Genomic DNA, 6,000 nt, shown 5'->3' with positions numbered 1-6,000 from the left:
TTAAATAGAGAGAGAGAGGGGCGTAGAGTGTAGACTAATGCCCAATCGACGCGGGGGATGTTTTGGCGATAAAAAAATTGGTGTCAAATTTTAGGTCAAATTTTCAAATTTTAGTCTTCCCTCTATTTTCCTGTGGGTCTATAAATGGGAAACTACTTACACCCCTCACTTGTAATTTCCACAATAAATTCCTCAATCAGAAATAAGTCAAAAATATTCTTAAAATTATGCAAAATTAAATAAATATTTCATTCTTAAGTTTGGCTAAAAATAACCTTTTGTTAATAATTTAGTCCAATTTATTCTTATTATTATTTTGGATCAAAAATGTCTCCTTTCCTAATAATAAATATATATTTTTAAATACATGTTTTTGAATAAATATAGTTTTTAAAGCACTTTCTTTTGGCTTTAATGTTCCTTTATCAATTAAAATAGAATTACTCCATGTGTTTTTTAAATTGAGAATGTAAGTCATATATAAAATCTCTCCGCGTTGATTTTCATTTAGGTAATGATTAAAAAAATAATATAATAAAAAATATATTTTATTTCTTAATCTTTTTCTAATTGAACTAGAATTATCATTTGCAAACATAATCCTTGATTCTAAAGTTAATATGAAAAAAAAGACAACAATAACTTTATTGGTGATATTTTAATGATATTTTGAGATTTGAAGCAATGCAATAAATTGTCAAGACCCAAACAACACCCTAAATGTGACACGGCGAATAGGATCTCAAAAGACCCTAAATAAGTCTCTGAGCATAAGCATGGCTTAAATAACAAGATATCCAAAAGATATGAAATAAGGAAGATAAGTCTTAAAGGCAATCTCAACATAAAGAAGGAGAATATGGGTACATGTCTGATAATGCGTATAACATACAAGTCTGACATAGCCTCTAACTATTATAGATGGGGCATAGAACAAGCCTAGCTCACCAAAATAATCTAAACCTGAAAGACATGAAATAAAAGACACCATAAGGTAGTTGTACCCTCAAAGCATGAGGACTCGCTAAGCAAAGCTACGCCGATAGGATCCAAGTACTAACCACGGGCGTGAGTGAAAGTGTCATAACGTATATTATAAATAATATAGGCAAAAAAAGTATGTGGTCAGTACTATATAATGTACTGAGTATGGAGAATGTGCAATGCATGACATAGAGCCCGTTTGGATGGGCTTAAAAAAAGCAATTTTTATGTATGAAGTGCTTTTAGAACTTTGAAGTGCTGAAAGTTATTTTTATAAATAAGCAGTTGAGTGTTTGGATAAAAGTGCTTATGATGTGAATTTTAGGGTTAAAAGAATAAAAAAAGATAGTTTGAGAATTTAGTTAAAATATAAGGGATATAAAAGTAATTTCTATGGTCAAAGAAAATGACTTTAAGCACTTTGGAAAAAAAAAGTTAGGAATCCTAACTTTTCATTTTGACTGACTTTAAGAACTTTATGGCTTAAAGTCAGCATTAGGCAAACACGTCCAAAAGCTAAAAGGGGGCTTTAAGTTGGTTTTGACCAACTTAAAGCTAATCCAAACGGGCTCATAAAACATAGTAATGCAATGACTAAACTAAAACATGATATCCTTGTTTAAAGCATCGTTAGAAACATAAAACATGGTCATTGCAATATTCGTTAAAAAAATCATAATCAAACATAACATAGTGAGAGATACCGTTAACCAACATAAATCATGTGAGCTATAACATGGAGTCCAGTGTCATAACTACCACACCAAAAATAAATTGTCTTACTTTTCTAGGTAAGGACCATAGACATAAGCTATTGTGGATCCACTAGCTCAAGTCAATTAAGACTAAGTCCTACGGGGGCACATAGTTATGGAATAAAGGGATTGCTACTAGAGACCAGTCTCTACTAACGGGAGAGCCTCCATCCGATATTCGCTCGGTGCTAGATAAATTCTCAATAAGAATAGTCATAATCATAGCATAATCTTTTGAAAATGGTAATAAGATTGTAAAACTAAATTCATAATAAATATTTGAAAATCATAAGAATAACTCCTTAACAAATCATGGTATCATAGCATGCTCATAGAGATACTGCTCTAAGCATCGAAAATCATGATAAGCTTGTTCATAGAAAAACCATGGAAATCCTTCATGATGAGAATACTTCCCTTTTGAAACAACCCTGTTTTCATAAAATTCACATTAATACTTTGTCTAAAAGCATCATTAAAATCACAATTCATAAATTCATGATGCATGCATAATTCTCAAACATAGCTTATAATCATAAAATAGGCATAGTGCATGAGTTAATGAGAAATTCATCAAAAATATGTAAATAAGATCAAATCATGCATAGTAAAATCGATTGGAGTAAAATAAACCATAATTAATTGAACTCAGTGCAAAATTATCAAAACCTAGGGTTTTAGGAAGGAATCATAAAGAGGAATTGAAAATGCTTTGGGACTCCACGGATGAAAAAGGGTCCATAGACAAAATTCACACATACTTTGATGATCCTTATATATGAAATTGAAAAAGGAGACTTTAGTTCTTGGGTAGTTATAGGTCGTGGAAAATAGTCCAAGACGACGTAGCTTAGGTATTAAAAGAATGGAAATTGACTAAAATATCCGTAGAATAAATCTAATGAAATTGACCTACGGACCCCACCTATGAGTCGTAGGGCCTTAGACGGCTTGTACCTCTAGCTCATGAAAACCATGAACATAAATTGGAGCTGCTAGAATTACCTTATGGCCCAAGTCTGTGGGTCATAGATGACCCAACAAATCGTCCAACTCATTCATCCTTTGAATCTCATTACCCAACCTTCTTATTTACTTGTATGAGGCCATTTATGGTCCATAAATCTTTCTACGATCCGTAGGACACCTTCGTCCTGCTGAGTCCTAAAATTATTTCTCTGAATCTCAAGCGATAATCCTTCCTACGAGTCGTAGGTTCATCTACGGACTATCTTGTGGGTCAATAGAAAATGTTCTAAAACTTGTAATTTTTTTCCAAACTCAAGGTCCCTCCTATGAATCCCATCTACGGACCGTATGACCTTATACAATCCATAGATCACCCTCGTACATAGACCTATGAACTTCAAAAAAAAATCCCAAAATTGATCTACTCTATGACTAACCTCTGTAGGCCATAGATTCTTGAACGGTATGTAGATCAGCTCATGAAAACTTACACTAATAGTTTCATTGCAACATTTTTTTTCCACAACAGCTTTTCAACTTCTGAGGTGTTACAATATCTCTCCCTTGGAATATTTTTTCTAGAATGGGACTGAAGGTAGTATGAACAGAGTATGAAAAGAGATCTAACAATCCAATAAGAATGCAAAATACGTCAAAATGCATAAAACCAAAGAGTAATCAACCTCAGGCTAAAATGTGATTTTTAAAATCGATTTCATGAATCAGGTATGCATATGGAAACATGAGAATAATTGAGATGCATGAACCTGAAAGAGTAAACATGAGGAACTAATACCTCAAGCTGAAATTGAAGTGGAGGGAAAGAGATGAGGATAACCAGACATCATATCGCTTCGGCCTCCCAAGTAGCACCCTCAACTAATTGATTTTTCTAATGAACTTTAACGGAAACAACTTCTTTATTTCTCGACTTTCAAACTTGGCGATCAAGAATCTCAACCAGAACTTCTTTCTAAGATAGGCTTTCTTTCACACCAACACTTTTCAAAGGCACAATCGAAGTAGGATTATCAATACACTTTTTAATAAAGAAACATAAAACACCAAATGCACCGATATCAATTCTAAAGGCAAATCCAACTTATAAGCCATCTTACCAAAATATCTCAAAATGTGATATGTGATTACATAACAGGGACTGAGCTTCTTACCAAAATGCATCAAACCCTTCATAGGTGAGATTTTCAAGTAAACTCAATCATTAACTTCAAACTCAAGATCTCTTCTTCTCACATTGACATAGGTCTGCTTAGAAAGTCTTTAACTTCTCTCTAATGAGTCTAACCTTATCCATAACCTGGTGAACAGATTCGGGCCCTATCAAAGTGACCTTGCCAATCTCAAATTATCCAATAGAAGATCTACACCTTCTAACAGAGAGAGCTTCAAAGGAGCCATTTGAATACTCGAATGATAGTTATTATTATAGGAAAACTCAATTAATGGCAAGTGGTCATTCCAATTACCTTTGAACTCGATCACACAAGCTCTAAACATATCCTCCAAAGTCTGAATGGTTCGCTCGTCTTGATCATCATTCTGAGGGTGAAAAGTTTTACTAACACTACAAGAAAACTATCCATTAACGAAGGGAAAAGTTGTCTCTAAAGTCTAAATATGGTCCCTAAAGGTTAATAGCGACCAAAAAAATTTGGTTGCTACCCGTTAGGCTTCTTTACTAAAGATCAATAGCGACAAAATCTAATCCCTGATCCTTAAAGCGATTTACCGACTAGAAAAAAACTGGTCCTAAAAATACGATTAGGGACCACTTTTTTGGTCCTAAAAACATGTACATAGAATAGCTTTTGGTGGTCCTAAAAAGTCTTTAAGAGCTAGAAATCCGGTCCTTAGAAGTTCCCTTTATAAATTATAAAATTTGGTCCTATATGATTTTGTTTCAATATATACAAAGATAAGCACAATAACATAAATAAAATTATCAATAATACATATACACCTGCAAATACACATAATTCATAATTAATTGCAATGAAAATTATAAACAGTCCACTATTAATATTATAGTCATGAATTGTTTACACTATAAACAATAAATTTTTGAGCCGAGAAAAATAAATAATCAACACCGAAAAATTGGAGCAACAAAGTGTAATATTTGATTTCCAAATGTAGTGCGTGTTACAATCTCTATGATAATCCTCTGATTCTTCAAATAATATAGAATATGTTAAACTTGAATTTGATTTAGAGTCAAGGGCTTGAATAGCTTGATCTTGAATCTTCGTTTTCAAATTTGGATTTGAATTATTCGTCACGAACACTTGTATGGTTATGAAGAATAATAAATATGAACAAGTAACTTGATCTTGAACTTCTTGATCTTGAACTTGAGCTTGAATTTGATTACTTGAACTTTGTAGCTTTGTAGAAAATTTACGGCCTTTGATCCACGAGCTCTCTTCTTGCTTCTTGTTCTTGAAACAAACCCCTCTGAGAATAATGAAAATCCTTATTTATAGTTGTAGGGAGTGGTATAAGGGTGTGATTTGATTGGTTGGTTTGAACTGACCAATCAGATTTCTTTGGTGAAGAGATTTAATTTGATTGGTCAAAACATGTCACATATACACGTGACATTATTCTAGTGACTCATTTAATTTGACTTAGATTGCCACATAACTTCAATACGTGTCATGATTTTAGTGGCTTATTTAATTTGACTTGGATTGCCACATAATTTTGGCACATGGCATGATTCTAATGGCTAATTTAATTTGACTTGGATTGTCATATAACTTTGACACGTGATGTGATTTTAGTGGCTCATTTAATTTGACTTGGATTGCCACATAACTTTGACACATGGTGTGCTTTTAGTAGATCATTTATTTGACTTGGATTGCCACATCATTTGGATTATTTTCTTGAATTTAATATAATCCAAATTAATTTACGGATTTAAATTCAATATAATTTTAATGTTTACAAATGCCCCCTACTTTAAGTCTTGTCAAAATATTTTATTTTTTTAAAGACTGAGCTTGAAGTATTATTTTAATTGAGATCAATATTAAATTATACATGTAAATTTCGCACGCCATAATCGGATAAAGACCAAAAATTGAAGGACCTTATATAAGCATGATAATCGAAGTTATAATAATAATTATTATTATATTCTTTAAGCTTGAAACCATAATCCACTTGGAGGGATAGTTAATGTCGGTCAATGACTACAATTAGTAGTCCAATAATTCAAGTCATTTTAGGAGTATAATTGTTTTAAGTGTTTCAAATGGAAACAAAT

The sequence above is a fragment of the Solanum dulcamara genome, chromosome 2, assembly GCF_947179165.1.
Source record: "Solanum dulcamara chromosome 2, daSolDulc1.2, whole genome shotgun sequence".
Taxonomy (NCBI): domain Eukaryota; kingdom Viridiplantae; phylum Streptophyta; class Magnoliopsida; order Solanales; family Solanaceae; genus Solanum; species Solanum dulcamara.
The sequence above is the reverse complement of the archived record's forward strand: the minus strand, read 5'-3'. Positions refer to the sequence as shown.